Source organism: Protopterus annectens, chromosome 1.part0 (assembly GCF_019279795.1).
Source record: "Protopterus annectens isolate FY-2018-M chromosome 1.part0, PAN1.0, whole genome shotgun sequence".
Taxonomy (NCBI): domain Eukaryota; kingdom Metazoa; phylum Chordata; order Ceratodontiformes; family Protopteridae; genus Protopterus; species Protopterus annectens.
In genome coordinates, this window is record NC_056725.1 from 441,120,040 (window position 1) to 441,137,539 (window position 17,500).

The window sequence follows — 17,500 nt, forward strand, 5'->3', positions numbered from 1 at the left end:
CTCCCTGCTAACAACGTGTAGGTAGTTTTTTTTTTTTTTTTACATGTTCAAAATTTCAAAGTCGAACATATGGTCTCAGCCATATGGTTTTCGGCTTTTTGAAATTTCGATCATGTATAGTAGACCCATATATATATATATATATATATATATATATATATATATATATATATATATATATATATATATATATGCCAATATAGCTTGAAGTATGCAGAAAGTACTATGTTAAAGCTGCATATCATATCTTGATGAAATGTCATATTTCATTTTCTCAATTTTTATATCAGGGTTCCTGGCTTAAAATAATTTGATGTTATTGTCATAGTACAGCTATCTTAACTATATGTATAATTTTATAAGAATATGGGAGTTTGAACAATGCTCTCCTATGTTTTTCCTTGATAAAGGATGACCTGTTTTGCCTGCCATACTTTGAGAAAAATTGAGACAAAAGGAGTCACATTTGAAAGTTTTAAATGTTCTGCACGGAATATTCCCAAACACATTTGGTCATTTTACAATATCACTATAAGCCAATGCAGCAAGCCCATATTGGCAACAGAGGACTACATGTCTTACCATGGGAGGCAGTCAAATGATTGTTCATATTGGGGTTGTGTGCTCAAGAAGATAGCAACTTGTAGATGTAGGGTAGTTACTACTGGGACACAGCAGGGTGAGGAATTGCTGAGGTATACAACACACCAGCATGCACCACATCCAGTGGAGGTGTCATCTGCTAAAATCATGCATGCTGAGAGGCAGGAGGCAACAACATCTGCAGACATACAATCTGCAATTGTGGAGAAGTGCGTGCCAAAGGATATTGATGAGGCTGTACAACAAATGTCCCAGAAAAGGGTATTAAAACAAATGAAAAGATGCACACAATGTAGGGGACAGTTGATTGAGTCAGACACATTCTGTACTACCACTGATATCACAGAGAATGAGATCAAGGTGCAGGCTGGGAGTTGCATAATGAAGCACACTACTTATGATGGGGATGCATATCACCTTTGTGTGATGACTACAGCAGCAAATATTGACAGTCTTTGAAACCAGTAGAATATGGTTGATGGATGGTAGATTCCCACCTAGACTAACAGTTTACAGGCAATTATATACCATCCATGATAGTATAGTTTTGGGGAAGCAAGTTACGTTGTCATCCTTTGCATATTGTCTGAAGTCCTCAAAAGCCAGGGTGCATATGAAACCATGTTTGTAGTCCACACTAATATTACTGCAGTGTGTGATTGTACATGATACCAAGATTTGTAGATGGAATGAAGGAGCGAACACAATTCTTTTAGTACTTTCGTTCAAATTTATTCTTCATGAACTTCTTCAGAAAAAAGTTAACCTCTCAAAACAGACCTCGTATAAGTTACATCACATATCACATGACTTTCATGATACTTTAATTACAGGTATAAAATCATACCATAAAAATAAAAAAAACTGTCTTGTTTTCCAAACAGCTTAGAATGTCAAAGTTTCATAAAAATGTCTTAATATAAAAACATCATCATATTATTGTGATTTGAATGTTATTGTAGTGCTAAAAAACATAATATTAATACACTCGTTCAGACCGGGCTTTGTCTGCTACCAAACTGATCTGCCACAATGACTCCTTGCATTCTAAAATCAAATTGGTGTTCCCTACTAAATCCACTTGTGGAACATAATCTATGACTGAAAAGGTGAACTTTGTAAAGTTCACACAGTGAATAGCATGCCTAGGTAAAGCATTGGTAAAGTCCTTTTTCTTAATAGCAAGTGTGTGCTCATATATTCTACACTTTAAACATCTAATGGTTTTTCCTATGTAGTAACTAGGACAAGAGTCACATACTGCCACATAAACTATGTTTTACTCTCACAAGTAAACCATCTGTGGACCCAATTAGTCCTTTTAAGATGTGTAATAAATGTAATAGATGTAGTGCTTATATACCTACATTGTCTACACTTCCTACAGGAGAAAGTACCACAAACACTATTCACATCAGTCAATGCTAAAGTGTGCCACCCCCACCATTTTCCAAAATGTTTTTGATGTTCTTAATTTTCTTATAGGTGAACTTGAGTTCAACACCTACTACCTGTATGAGTTCCCTGCTCCCCATCAAAACCTTCCAATTATCCTTTATTATGTATTTGATGACACCCATCTCATTGACAATGGGGATGGGGAAAGAAATAGTGAACACTGTGTTGCTCTTCATTTTCCTGTTGTTACTTACATCACCAACCCCCATTATGATGGGTTTGGCAGCATTTTGTCTCAGAGTAAACAATTCCTTATGTATATTGGTTAACCAATCCTGGTCATACCCTCTTTGTTCAAAAAAATGCGTCAACATGATGACCACTTGAAAAAAAGTGTCATCATCAGATATGAGTCTACTGAGGTGAATAAATTGCCCCTTAATCACCCCTTTCTTCATGTGCCTAGGGTGTAAGCTATCTCTGTGCAAATATTGTTTGACAAAAACATCTTTCCTATAAATCTTACTCACAAAAGTAAAATCATCAATAAATCTTTGATATATATTTTTTAATTCAACCAAAGATATTATAAGCAGACCTCAGGGGTGGCTATGGGGGCAAGGGTGGCCCCATCCTTTGCCAACCTTGTAATGGCCATGTGGGAGGAGAAATATTTGTATGTACATCCACAAAGGTCCCACATTATTTTATATCAAAAATTTATTGATGATTTGATATTTCTGCGGACTGGTGATGAGAGTGAATTTGAGTCCTTTGTCAGGGACTTAAATCACACCACAGATTTTTTGGAAATCTCTGTTGGAAGTTTTGGTAGGACCATTCATTTTTTGGATAAACATTTGGCTTTTGATACATTCAGTAACACTTTTGTGGCTAAGATTTATAGGAAAGATGTTTTTGTAGTTTGATGTGGTCAACATAGCAGGAGGTGACATCAGTCACCCATGCTATATAGCTTACTGTACCATGACAATCCATAGTCAAATGTACATTTATTTTACTATTTTGCAGGTGGCAATCCCCCCTATACCCCATACCCCCTGCAAATTATATATACTAACTCCGAGATTGCACTACAGTGAGGAAATGGGTTAATTCCTTGTTCCTAACAGAACCGCGATCTCCACTCAAAATTCCGAACCCAGATACTCGAAATACACTACCCATTCAATGTGGTGTAGTCATTGTATTTGGGTTCCCAAATCTGCCCATTAGAAAATTGCATTTCCACTGTGTCACTCCCATTCAAATGCATTTCACAATGGTGATTGTAAACCATACCAGCAGTAACTCAGTCTGTATGGGCTTTTCTTTTTCCTCTATGGTTAAACAACTGTGGAGTTATTATATACACATAATATGAGCTGGTGGGCAAAGCCCTCAAAGAAGAGTGCAGACTTTGATTTTTCAGTGTGTCTACTTCAACAAGTTGATGCTTTGAAAGGTGTATTTTATGCAGCTGACACTTTGGTGAACTTAACCTGGATGACATTTTAGAAAAACTGCAAAAGCTGTAATTAACACCTTCGCCTTTTGTATCGGATTTTTGAAATATTTTACTTTAAGCATTTTAGTTTAAGCAGTATATTTGTCATAACTCTCTGTGGACTTCATTAACAGGTGTGTATGCTTCACACAAAGCCTACAGAATTTAAGCATGTTAGCATGATGAACACAACTGCTAATCGAAGATGCATGCTGGTCATCATGCCTACATGTTTGCAAGCACCTTTTTGTGGCCAGCAATAGTGTTCACAATAAGTACAAATAAGACTCTGTCATTGTCCATGTTGGTGTGAATGACCTGAGACGTACCTCCCTGGACTACATGAAAAGAGACCTGGAGGAGCTTTCCGATATTGTAGCCCAGGCAGGTAAGACCCTAGCCCTGTGTAGCACCTTGCCATCACTCAGAATGATACCACAGTACAAGGACAAAATAATTGACTTCAACAATTGGCTAAGCTTCTGGTGTCATTCTAAGGGGATCCAGTATCTGTCTGCCTGGGATGACATGATCAGCAGACCACGATGATTTGCCAGAGATGGCCTGCACCTGTCACCCTTGCGACTCCGGATACTGGTTAAGGCTCTTGCCACCCCTATAGTGCCTTTTGTAGGCAAGGTTCAAATGACAAATTTGCCACCATAGCAGGTGCAAGCAAGCAAAATCTGAAGGTAATAATCCTCAATGCTAGAAGTCTAAACCTCAAAATGCATTCACTCGAGGCACTTCTTAAAATGGAGAACATCAACATCTGTGCAGTGACAGAGACCTGGTTCAAGTTTCCAGAGAGCACCCCTGCATTACCAGGTTATAATTCATATCACACCTTTCAGCCACCTAACCTGGACCGAAACACAAAGGTGGAGGTGTGTCCATATTCATTAAGGATATCCACACCTCCAGGCTAATTGCTCAGCATAATGCATCTGAGATTATCCAAGTGCAACTAACTTTGGGCAAGACCACAATCCAAATTGTAACTTGCTACAGATCCCCCACCATGTCCCAGGATTTTCACTCCTCATTTCTTGATACACTGGAAAACATTAGGGTACAACCCAACACTCTCATAATGGGCGATTTCAACTACCCCACCATTAATTGGGAAAACTACTCATGGACCAACTCTTTTGATCAACGTTTTCTGGAATTCATAAATTCCAATGCCTTGGATCAACTTATCCACACCACCATCAGGGGCAGCAATACCCTAGACCTGGTCATTACCAACATGGGTGACCAGTGTTCTACACCAGAGGTCAATTCCTTGTTGGTCAGATCCGACCACAAGCTATTCCCCCCACACATCCACATCCCGCCCCCAGCCCCCATTAGGGAAACCACTGTAAAAAATTTCTCCAAAGCCAACTTCATGCTTCTTAAGACAGAAGTGGCAAACTTTACGGCACCCATGCAGATGGACAATAGAGGTACAACTGCTGAATCCTACACAAATTCACTTTATAAGCACTTACATGAGTGCATGGATCGTGCTATCCCTAAGAGAACCAAGATGCTATCCTCCAAAAAAGGAAGCCAATCTAGTGGTCCCCTGCCATAAACAAACTCTACAACAGAAGAAAGAAACTGTTGCAAAAAAGAGTAAAATCCCATGACTGGAGGAACTCCCTGGTCAGCTCTTAGTAAGAAGCTGAGAGCCCTCATAAAATCCTCCAAAGCTAGTTAAGAAAATTAAATTGCCACTGATTTTAAAGACAACCATAAAGCATTCTATAGCTATGTCAAGAATCTCAATGGCAATACTCAGATCTGCTCTGAGTTACAGCACAATGGCACTAAATATACAGACCGAACTGATATTGCCAACATCCTGGCAGATAGGTTCAGTGCTAACTTTACCCCCCTCTCACCCCCTAAAGGGCCCATCACTATACCGGAAGAATGCAACGTTCCTGTAATCATGGCTGCACAGGTAAAAACCACACTCTCCAAAGCCAAGAACACAGCATCCATGGGACCTGACAACATTCCAGGCTGTGTTCTACACGAACTACAGAATGAATTGCCACCCCACCTAAGCACTATGTTCAATCATAGACTCACCTCAGGCTTTCTGCCCACTGAGTGGTGCACAGGGATGTTTATCTCAATCCACAAAGGGGGAGCCACCATGAACCCGGGAACTACAGCCCCATTAGCCTAATGAGCCAGGTCTGCAAGGCCATGGAATGTATCATCATGGAACTTATAAACAAAGACATTGGTAATCTCCAAACTCTGGACACAAACCAGTTCGGGTTTGTAAAAGGAAGATCATGTCTCCTAAAGCTGATCGACTTCTTTGAAGCAGTCACCAAAGCTGTAGACCAGGGTAAGGTGGTTCACACAGCCTATCTAGATCTCGCCAAGGCTTTTGACACCATCCCCCACTCTGGAATTATAGATAAACTCACTAAACTAGGTATAAATTCCTATGTCATAAGACTGGTTGCCAACTGGCTGACTGATAGAACCCACACTGTGAAAGTAGCAGACTCCAAATCTGACTTCAGACCAGTGACAAGTGGATTACCACAGGGTTCTGTCCTGGGTCCTCCCTTGTTTGTTATCTACTTTTCTGAAGTACAGGCTAACACAGAAGGTCTTTGGCTAACAAAGTTCACAGATGACTGCAAACTAGGAGCCATAATGGAAACTTCTAAAGATGTGGACATCCTACAAATGGGCCTCACTGAGACAGATGCCTGGTGTCAAAGCCATGGCCTCAAGCTCAATGCCAAAAACTGCTTTGTCATCCCCTTTGGTAAAAACTCTGTACCCATGAGCTACCACATAGGTGGTAGTCTGCTTAACACCGAAAGTCTGATAAGAGACCTTGGGACACAAGTGGACAGTAGTCTCTCCTTTGGTAATCACATCACCACAGTAGTCAGGAAATCTTTCTACATGGCACACCTCATCACAAAAGGTTTCTCATCCAGGAAAAAAGAGGTCATTGTTCTCCTCTACTCGTCACTCATTAGACCCATTATAAAGTACAACGCCCCTTTTGATATGTACCTCACAAGACATCTACAACAACTGGAAAGGCCGCAGAAATACCTCACAAAGAGGATTACCAGCCTCAAACAGATGCCCTATGCAGACCGTCTCAAAAAACTGCATCTTTACTCCGTCACATATTGCCTACTCAGAGGTGATCTCTGCCTAACATACAAATCTATGTCAAACCCAAATCTGTTGGACATGCTCCACTTAGCGAAATCACAATCTCCAAGCTACATGCTCTAGGGACCTAAATGCTATCACCACAATAAACAGAACATGCTGGAGGGATAGATTCATGTCCCAGAGACTTCCAGTACTCTGGAACAAACTACCTATCTATATCAAACAGAGCTCCTCATTAGCACTCTTCAAGAAAAATCTTGATGATTGGATGGGAAATAGGAAATTCATCCTGGGGATCACCTCTATGGCTCTGCTCGACAGGAGCACAGGAAAATAATTTTCTTGGGTGGCAAAAGCTAGGGTACCTTTTTGGCTAGGCTTATATAGGCCCTAGGGCAAATAGCCTAGTACCTACCTATGAACCTATGTAGCACTGACTCAGTAGCTCAGTCTGTTGAATACTTTGAAAATGTTAGTTTTTGTTACACATGGTCCTGGGTTCAAATCAAGTGGTGTCTAGCATTTAAAATATATGTATGTGGACATCACCATTATGAATTCTAAAATGAATGACTGTCTCATCACCTATCTATCCATGCAAAGCAGTACAGATGCAATGCCTGCTTTTCAATGATGGAAGTCAAAAGCCTATAGATAGGAATACAGTTAATATCTTGCTATTACAGCACTAGAAAGTACATAGAGTGTCAGGTCATGTATTAGCTGATTTTGTGGGAACATGGGTGAAATTCTTGGCTAGGCTTATAAGGGCCTTCAGGCCAGTAGCCTAGTTTTGTCCTATGAACCTATGAACCTATTAGTGTGCATTCACAGAGGATTTTGAAGTATGTAATTCAAATGAGGCTCAGTAATATCAGACTGCATACAATGATCTGCTACTGATATTACAGATAACCACAGATGCACAAGTAACATACCCAAACCGAGGTCATGCTAGAAGCAAGAGTTGCCAGCACACATGCTCCATGTGACTACCATAACATAACACATGGCTTGGCAGCTGTCCAAATGGTTGATATAATGGTAAATCCACCCCCTACCTTGTTTTAGGACACAACAATCACGTTGCCTTTTACTCAGTTAATGATACCTTTGGCTAACATACTTACCTTAAACACATACCTCAGTTTCCTGTGGCATGAGTTCCATCAATCAAGCTCTGGCTGTACATCCAGGGTGCCACTGGCCACACCATTACTCATAAGTGTTGTTGTCCTCCACATCCTGCAGCCATTCTCACTATGCTTATTCCCTGCAGCAGCAGCAGCTGCAGCCTGTAGCACACACATCTGTATGTAATAAGTATCTACTACAAACATTCTCTCTGTGCTGACGTAGTATCTCTACCCCAGTATTTCCACCCCAACATATGAGAAAGGGTATGGAATCTACACTGAGGCCTTATATATTGTTGAGTAGTTGTATGGAATTGCCAGATTACACTGCAAATCAGCTGTGTATGTTTCAAATAGCCCTCCTAAATCACAGATTGGTTCAGAGGCAATCACCTGCTAATGAGAACCATCTCTTTCATGTTGGTACACAAATAAACAAGTCTTTGTGGGCTCTGTTTAAGCAGCTTTATTCTATATAAGCACATCAGTGTAAAGGCTTATTTGACTATGATTAAGTAACTTATATACAAACTAACTGCTGCGATCATACATGGTCACTCACTGGCTGCTTCTACAAAATGGCACTAGGGATTGTATGAGTCTGGAATTTATACATGCATGCACAGCCTTGCGTGCTTCTTAAAGATATAGCGCACACATGCTATACTCTGATCTACATCCTCCCTCTTTGAGAAATAGACCATGAAATTTGTCATGAGATTATTTAGCATGCAGAAATCACAGATAATCTAAAGACATGCATTATACAATACTAAGTACACATGTATATGCAATCAAGTCCAAGTCGCTGTGTATTTCACACTAGGCTTAGAAACTCGTCCATATCATGTGACATAAAATAGGGAATCAGATCTAGCAACTGGAACAGTCTCTGCAAAATGGTTGACCTGTGGAATGTTCAAATTACTTTCTGGAACAGAATCAGACTTTTGACACATTCTGGTCTGGAAACAATGCCTGACTCAGTCTTTGATTTAGAGTCTGCATCACAGATACAGTGTTGTGATTTCAATGGTGATGATTCTGATACAGGAAGAAGATGTCTACGATTCAGCCTATACTCTGCACCCTCGGAGCTTACCCAATAAGATCATAGCTAGGCACAGATGCCTGTTATCTGTCTTATTTGATCAAAACCTTTCCTTGTCTGAACTCGTACCATCTGTCCTTCCCTCAACGAATGAAGTAATCTGCTCGACATGTCGTAGCTAGATTTCTGGATATTATGCTTCATCAACAATTGAGCCTTGATGGTTTTATCATTCTTAGATTTAGGCTGCAACAAACTTGATGAAATAGGTAGCATAGTTCTAGTTTGTCTGGAAAGTAGTCTTTGAGCAGGTGAGACAAGAATATCATCACGAGGAATGTTTCTGAGATTAAGTAAATTCAAGAATACATCGGTATTGTCATGCTTTGACCTTTCAAGTAATTGCTTTGCACTCTGCACTGCTTACTCAAGTAGTCCATTGGATTGAGGATATTCAGGACTACTAGTAACATGTACAAAGTCCCATTCTCTTGCAAATTTCTGAAACAACTGGCTAGTAAATTGAGTACCATTGTCAGAAAGAAGTTTGTGTGGACTACCATGAACTGAGAAATGATGTTTTAACTTAGTGATAACAGCTGTTGAAGTTAAGTTTGTTAGCAGATCAATCTCAAACCAGTTCGAGTAAGAGTCTACCAAAACCAAATAATGTTGATTATTCCATTCAAAGATGTCAATTGCTACAGTAGACCAACGTAGTTCAGATATTGGATTTAGCTGAAGAGGTTCTCTTTGCAAATGTGCTCTGGTACTATTACATACTGAACAAAAGAAAGAACTTTATCAAGGTCTTTTGATAATGAAGGCCAAAATACTAGTTCTCTTGCACTTCTCTTAGTGGATAATAAACCTGGATGACCACGATGTAAAATCTGAATATACTCATATTGTAAAGAAGCAGGAACAGCAATTTTAGGACCTTTGAAAATCATACCATCTTTCATCAACAATTCATCTCTGTAAAGAAAATACAATTGCACCTGAGGTGATACACTAGATTGCTTTGACGGCCATCCAACACTGATGTAGTGATTAAGCTTTTATGAAATTTGATCAGTCATAGTGTGATCTCTCAACTCATCAAGTCTAGTAGTGGAAAAAAATTATGCACTGACATTACATCAAAGTCAAAAGTTTCAGCATCAAGTAGTTTTGTTGTACTTCTAGGTGATCTAGATAAAGTATCAGCCAGATAGAGCAATTTATCTTTAGCGTAGACCATTTTGAAATTGTACTTTTGCAATTTGAGCATCATTCATAATGCATAGGCTCCTTTAGAATGAGGTTGAGGATCAGTTTTAATTTGAATAGCTTGACCATAAATATGATCGTGAAACTTGGAACATGTGAAAATTATCGCCAAAAGCTCTTTGTCAGTTTGAGCATAATGCATCTCAGTTTGAGTAAGTCTCCTAGATGCATAGGCTACTGGTCTGCCCTTTTGAAGAATAACTGCACCAAGACCAAAATTAGAAGCATCACAGGATAAAACAACTGGTTTATTCACATCATAGTACCTTAACGTATGTGTGTGGGGGGGGGGGGGCAATTTTCTGCTTAAGGTCATCAAACGCCTTCTGATGATGTGACCATGACTATACAACATTTTTGCTTGTTAGCTCTCTCCACAGTGCTGTCAGTTCACTGAAATCTGGTATAAACTTGCTCAAATAGTTGAACATGCCCAAAACATGCTGTAAATCTTGATTATTATCTGGTGTTGACATCTCTAAAATAGGTGTTTGTTTGGTTGGGTCAGGTCTCAAGCCTGTGCTTGTAAACAAATGTCCTACGTAGGATACTTCTGGAAGTCTGGATTTGCACTTCAGAGGATTGAGCTTCAAATTTACTTCATGTGCTCTGTCTAGAACTTTCTTGAGATTTCTGTCATGCTCTGCTTCACCATTGCCTCCAACTAATAGATCGTCTCGTATTATGGCAGAAGGATAACCTGAAAAAAATTTGTTCCATTGCATGCTAAAAAACTTCACTTGGAGATCCAATTCCAAATGGCATCCTTAGAAATTTGTACCAGCTAAACAGGGTACCAAAAGTAGTTAGAAATGAGGATCTGCGATCAAGCATCACTTGCAAAAATTAACTCTTTGCATCCAAAACAGAAAATACAGTGGCATTTGGTATTAGATCTTTGACTTCCTCAACTGTGCACATTAGATGATATGGCCTCTTTAATGCTTTGTTCAAATCTCTAGGGTCAATGCATATTCTGATTTCATCTGAGCCTTTCTTATTAGCGGCTACCATGAATGACATCCATTCAGTTGGTTCTGTGACTGTACAAATCACACCTTGCTGTACCATCTTATCTAACTGAGCTTTGACTTTATCTTGCATTGCTATTGGAACTTTCTTTGCTGGTCTGACCACTGGAGTGAACTCAGGGTCTAATTTCATAGAATACATAACTGGAACATTGCCCAGCTTATCATTGAAAACATTAGCATACTCTGAGAAAATGGCTTCTGAAAAAATTGAGCTTGGAACTGCACTCACATGGGGAACTTCTTTAGCAAAAGAAAGTAGATTAATTTTCAAACTATCTTTGAGACCTAGTAAAGATTGCACTGGTCATCTGACTATGTAGAATAATACGTTGTAACAGTTCTCAGCCAAATAACATGAAAGTATTACTGAACCTTCTGTTTGAATTTCTTCACCTCCATACCAAACAAGTCTCACACTGCTGGTTACACTGAGTTGTTCACTGGTTCTCGCTTTTGCAAATTTATCTGCTGATATAACATTGCACTTTGATCCAGTGTCCACTTTGAGCTCTGTGGCTTTTCCATTGATCTGAACTGTGCAAAACATTTCACGCCTTGTCAATAAGTTTACTGAATCAGCTCTTTCTCCCAATACTGATACACTATCCACGTAGAAAGCGGACTGTTTTGGCTCTACTTGATCAACTTGCTTTCTTGTGCAACCTTTCTTTACAATTGTGTGAGGCTTACTTGATTTGCAAAACTTTTGAAAGTGGTTTCATTTCTTACATTTATGGCATTGGTGACCATATGCTAAACACTTCTCACTTTTAGACTCATGGTTTGCACCACAATTTTGACAGTTAACAATAAAGCCAGACTTGGGTTTTGCTGCCACACATTTATATGGCACTGAGCTAGCAGTGACGCTTGCACTTTTCCTGGAACACTCTGGAAAATTTGGCACCTTCTTTGGAAACCCTGTGGCTGCCATTTGTTTAGGCCTGTTTCTGTTTACTACATGTTGCATACTATCTACGTTTGCTCTGGAGTTTACTGAAACCATGCTTTTGTCACTTGTAAGCATGTTCGTTTGCCTTTCTGTCACTTTATGGATCTGACAAATCTCTGTTACTTTGCTAAATGTCAAATCAGTGTCGCAAAGCAAAATCTTTTTCACTGCAGCACTATTAATACCACATACAAGTATATCCTTTATTAGCTCATCTTTCAATTCACCAAACTGACACGTTTTAGCCTTGTTCCTCAAGTCAGTTATATAAGCTGCAAATGTTTCCCATGTTTTCTGATTTCTTGGGTAAAACAAACACCTCTCTAATGCAATGTTCATCTGGGGGCTGCACATCTCTCTGAACGTGTGCTTCAAACACTCTGGGTCTTCTCTGGATTCAGCTTGCACAACAATATGGCAGTCTGCACCCTCACATTCATATACTGCTGGTGAATATACAAATGACCGATGTCTTTCGATAGCCTCAGATCCTGCTGGATTTAGCAAAATAAATGCCCTTGTGTGTGCATTTCTATCTGCATAAGCTGCTTGTATAAAAATATCATATTCCTGTTCAAATGTTTTCCAGTTCTCTGCAATACTCTGGTCAAACTCAAGTGGCTGTGGTTTTCAAAATCTATCTGCCATATTAACACATACCAGCGAATTGTCTTGCAAATACGTACAAATATACACAAACACACATGTGCATAAGTAATTGGCATAAACACAATTTGGTCAATGCTCTTGTGCTCTATTCCTGTACTTTCTTTCTTTAAGCTTATTGGAATTGTGTGAATAATAACCACATAGTGCTTTCAACTAAATGGACTTTGCAAAATAAACCTCTCAGGCTTCTCGATGCTTTATTACAATTTCTTAATACTTCGCTGTGCCTTATGAAATAGCTTTTTAGCTTTCTTGATGCTTTATTGTGCCTTGCAAAAATAACTTTTTAGCTTTCTCAATGCTTTATTGTGCCTTGAAAAATAACTTTTTAAACTCATCAATGCTTTATGAAACTTTGCAGATAAGCCTTTCAAACTTTTTACTGCTTTACGGAGCTTAATGGAATAGTTTATTGGACTTTGCAATGCTTTATGAAACATTCGATAAGTAAAGGCAGAAATGCTAAAATCATCGGCTTTCAGAATTGGTAAAGGCAAAAATGCTAAAGCAGTTGCTTGGAATGTTATTGATAAAGGCAGGCATGCTACAGTCATGCACCATCACTTATCAAAGTCTTCGCTTTAAAAAACATTCAAGAACTTTGCAATGCAACTGAGCAATTCATGAACACTGTGATACTCTTGTAATCTTTTGCAAAAACACCTTTCTTTAATACAAGAAACTCATTAAGCAATTGCACCATGCGAATAGCCAGACTTTTGTTGCCCAAACTCAATGTCTTTTGAGGTATCTGCACTTTGTAAATGACTAGATGTAATAGACTGAAATGTCCTCAAAATGGCGGCACCTTGCTAGGCAACTCCTTACAGTCCAAGAAGCACTCTGTAATTTGCAGCACTTTGTGAACAGACACACCAAGCACAAGAACTTTTCTTCAAATAACCATGCTTTGACAGAATTTCATGAGATAGTTGCACTTCACACACAGTGTAGACATGTAGTCGCCTTGCTTTATTTTTACTTACTGTGCCCTTTTCTTTCCTTATTATAGTCTTTGTGGTCATTTAAACCCTCTTTCCTCTTTTATGCCCAGTGTACCGTCTTTGTGTTCATTTTACTCTAAACATGTAATCCACAAAATGAAGCAGCTTTTCAGGCAAAACAATAAAGCCCTGAGCAGGGCAAGCTTAGAAAATTGTGAAAAAACCCACGGACGGCTCAGCACACTTCAGTTCACTTTATTCCACAGAAACACAGCATATTAACAAGCACCATACATTTTTGTTTGAAAAATCACTTCCTCAGATGGAGGCTGTTCAAACTACTAGTGCTTTTATACCATTCACTTAATTACATTGATTAGGTTAATGAATTAATTGAAAGGTTAATTTAGTTTAAAACCAAAAACGTTTCTTTTGCATCTCTCTGGGTTGCCACAATGAAAACACATTTAATGTTACAATGTTTGATGAATAAATATGTAGAAATAAAAATATGTTTTAAATAAAAATCCTTAAAACACTTGACTACAAAGAATAAATTATAAAGTTAAAATACTATTAGAAAGACATTTAATAGGACTCAATGGTTAAAATTACCAACTTGAATGTTTGTTTGTCTTTTCGGCTTTTTCCCGGTAAGGAGTCGCCACAGTGGAACTCCAGTCTGCTAATTATTGGCAGTAGATTTTTACGAAACGCTGAGGTGCCAGCTCGACGCCCAACCTTCAATGAAGGCATGCCCATTTACGCACGCATGTCTTTCGAATGCTACCCAACCGTGGGGAGGACATGCAGACTCCACATAGAAGGCATTCCCAAGCCACGCCGAGAACTAAACGAGAAAACCTCTTGCTGTGAGGTAACAATGCTACCACCGTACCACCACGGCTCTTGCTTTAAATGAACTTGATACTCCATCTAGTGGATAAATCATGAAATTACAGGTATTATAAAAACTGCATTGTAAGCCAAAGGCAAATTGTATAGCCTCACTCAGTTAAAAGAATGTTAAAAACAGGAAAATATAAGGGAAAAATAAGTTCAATACCTTTGATAAATGAGTGTAACACTTGTGTTCATAACATATTACAAACCCAACTTTTTAATAAAAACACAAATACAAAAAGCTTAAAGACCTCCTGTAACTATTGGAAACATGGGTAAAAGCATGATAAAATCCACATAAAGTGCAAATGCATATCACAGTTTTGCTGCTCTCAATTTTAATAATGGAGCTATGGAGATATGTTCATTGAGACACGGTGGCTTATTGGCCTCCAAACTTATCTGACATCCATAATTCTCTGTATTCCAAACATTCCTCCCATAAACCCCCTCTGCCACTCTTTTCCACCCTTTCTATCACAAAAATGTATAGCATGCATTTTCATGGCTTTGTTTGTGTTTGTGCAATGCATTAGCCTGCTTGTTTGTTTCTAGGTAATACATATGTTTGTATACCCTTCTGCTGAGCTTACGCTCTGTCTTCCCTATATAAAATGCTTCACAGGTTTGACATTTCGCTAAATATACAAGCTCAAAGGAGTCACAATTATTAAAATTATTGCCTTCCAGGGTGATTCCCCTGCTTTCCAAATGCACACTTTCTGCATTGCTAATGTATGCACACTGTTGACAATGTCCACATTTAAACGTTCCTTCCTTTCTTTCTGTCTTTGAACTTCTTGGTTTGTACCATTTTCCAATAAAAGTTTTAAGTTACTTGAATTCTTATAAACTACTCTTAGCTTTTCATTCTTTAGTTTCTCTAAGTCAGTAAATGCTAAAAATGTAATCCATTCCTTATCTATAGTTTGTCTTACCATTTTTGCACAAGCATTATACTCCAAGATGAGTGCACTGCCAAAATTGTCATTTGCCTTTTTTACTGGGCCTACCGTATCAAATACTGGTAATCCTAACATTGGTTTAAAGTCATTTGGTCTCCTTTCTGTCACTTCTGTTTCAGTTTTGTCTATCATATCATCTGGGTATTTCCTCATCCTAAACATTTTCCTTAGTAACCTTTTTTCCATTTCAAAGTCTTCGTCTCTGGACGTAATCCTGCAGGCCTTAATATATTGTCCTTTAACAATATTTTTCCTTTAACTATATTTTTCTTGGAGTACACAAAAGTTCAACAGTCCTAGATCCATATATATGTATATATATCTATATATATATATATATATATCTATATATATATATATCTATATATATATATATATATATATATATATATATATATATATATATATGTGTATATGTGGCTCTACTCATTGAACCTCATTTCACTGAATTTCATTCACCCTGATCACATCACTGAAAACACAAATTACTGAAAACTCGTTTCACTGAATCTCATTTCACTGAACTGCAGTTAGTATATATGGTACTGTGTAGAGTACTGTATGCCAAGTAAAAGGTGTATGCCCTTTTCCTCACTGTAGTGCAATCCTTGAGTTAGTATATATAGTTGGAGGGGGGGCTGAAAAAATAAAGAAGTATCAAAGGGACTTTAATGATTTTAAGAGTGAAAATGCTTATACTTGGAAGAAAAACAAGAGGTCGGTACGATTTCTGAAGACTAATGGTTCTAATAGACAGAAAAGATAGAGAGTAAGATCTATACTAAGGAAAACTAACTGCAAGTCAAGAACTTCAGAGGCATTGTCAGGGTATTCTAACACTGACACAGAGACTGATACAGGGGAACCTAATATTTTATTTTCACCGGTATCAAAAAGATCTAGAACCCCTTTTAAAGGGGAGGCCATAAACATTGGAAAGCAAACAGTGGAGCAAATGTTTCTCAACAGCTTACAGACTTAAAAAATGGTTTAAGGTCTTGTATTGACTCTGATCATGTAGAAAATCAGTTAGTAGTCAATTTATCTGATTACCACTTTAATGATGTTGAATTACAGCTGTTAAATAAAGGATTGGGATTTGTGCCATCATTTTATGTCTCTCATTATGAAACAGTTAAAGATGTTAAAGAATTTTGTAGAGTGCTTAATCTCAAATATTTTTTTGCCCATAAACAGCAGGAAGCAGTGGGGCTTGAGAGAGAGCCCTTTAATTTTAGAAAATCTAATTTCTAGCCACCTTATCAAGAGTTGGTCAAGCTTTTTGAACAGCAGGTATTGCATGATTTACACGTTAATCAAGACTCTATTTTAAAAAAAAAATTCCCACCATTTAACATGTAGTGAGAAGGTGGCTATGAACCAATTAAAACAGAATTAGAAGTTAGTAATATCCAGAGCAGATAAAGGAGGGGCCATAATGGTCTGGGATATCCAAGACTACAAATATGAGACTGTTAGGCAATTGAAATATTTTATATCTTATTGCTATCTTCCATTAGTCCTAACTTTGGGCTTTAAGAGGGCTGTAGATGAATATTTAGATCGAGTTGTGGAACAGGGAACAATTCAGAAATCCCTGTCTATTCAGTTGAAGGCAGATGATCCACAGCCTCAATATTTTTACATAGTGCCAAAAATTCATAAGTCCATCAGAAAACCTCCAGGCTGCCCTATTGTAGCAGGGAGGGGCTCTTTAATAGATCCTATTTCTATCTATTTAGAATCTAAGTTATAGTACTTTTGGTGTTTGTTAGAGCCAGAATTAAGGACACAAATACATTTTTGTCACGTATGAGTGATTTGCAAGTCCCATGCAATGCCTATTTGGGAGTGCTTGACGTCCAGGCATTATATACCAGTATCCCACATCAGGGTGGTGTTCAAGCTGTAAA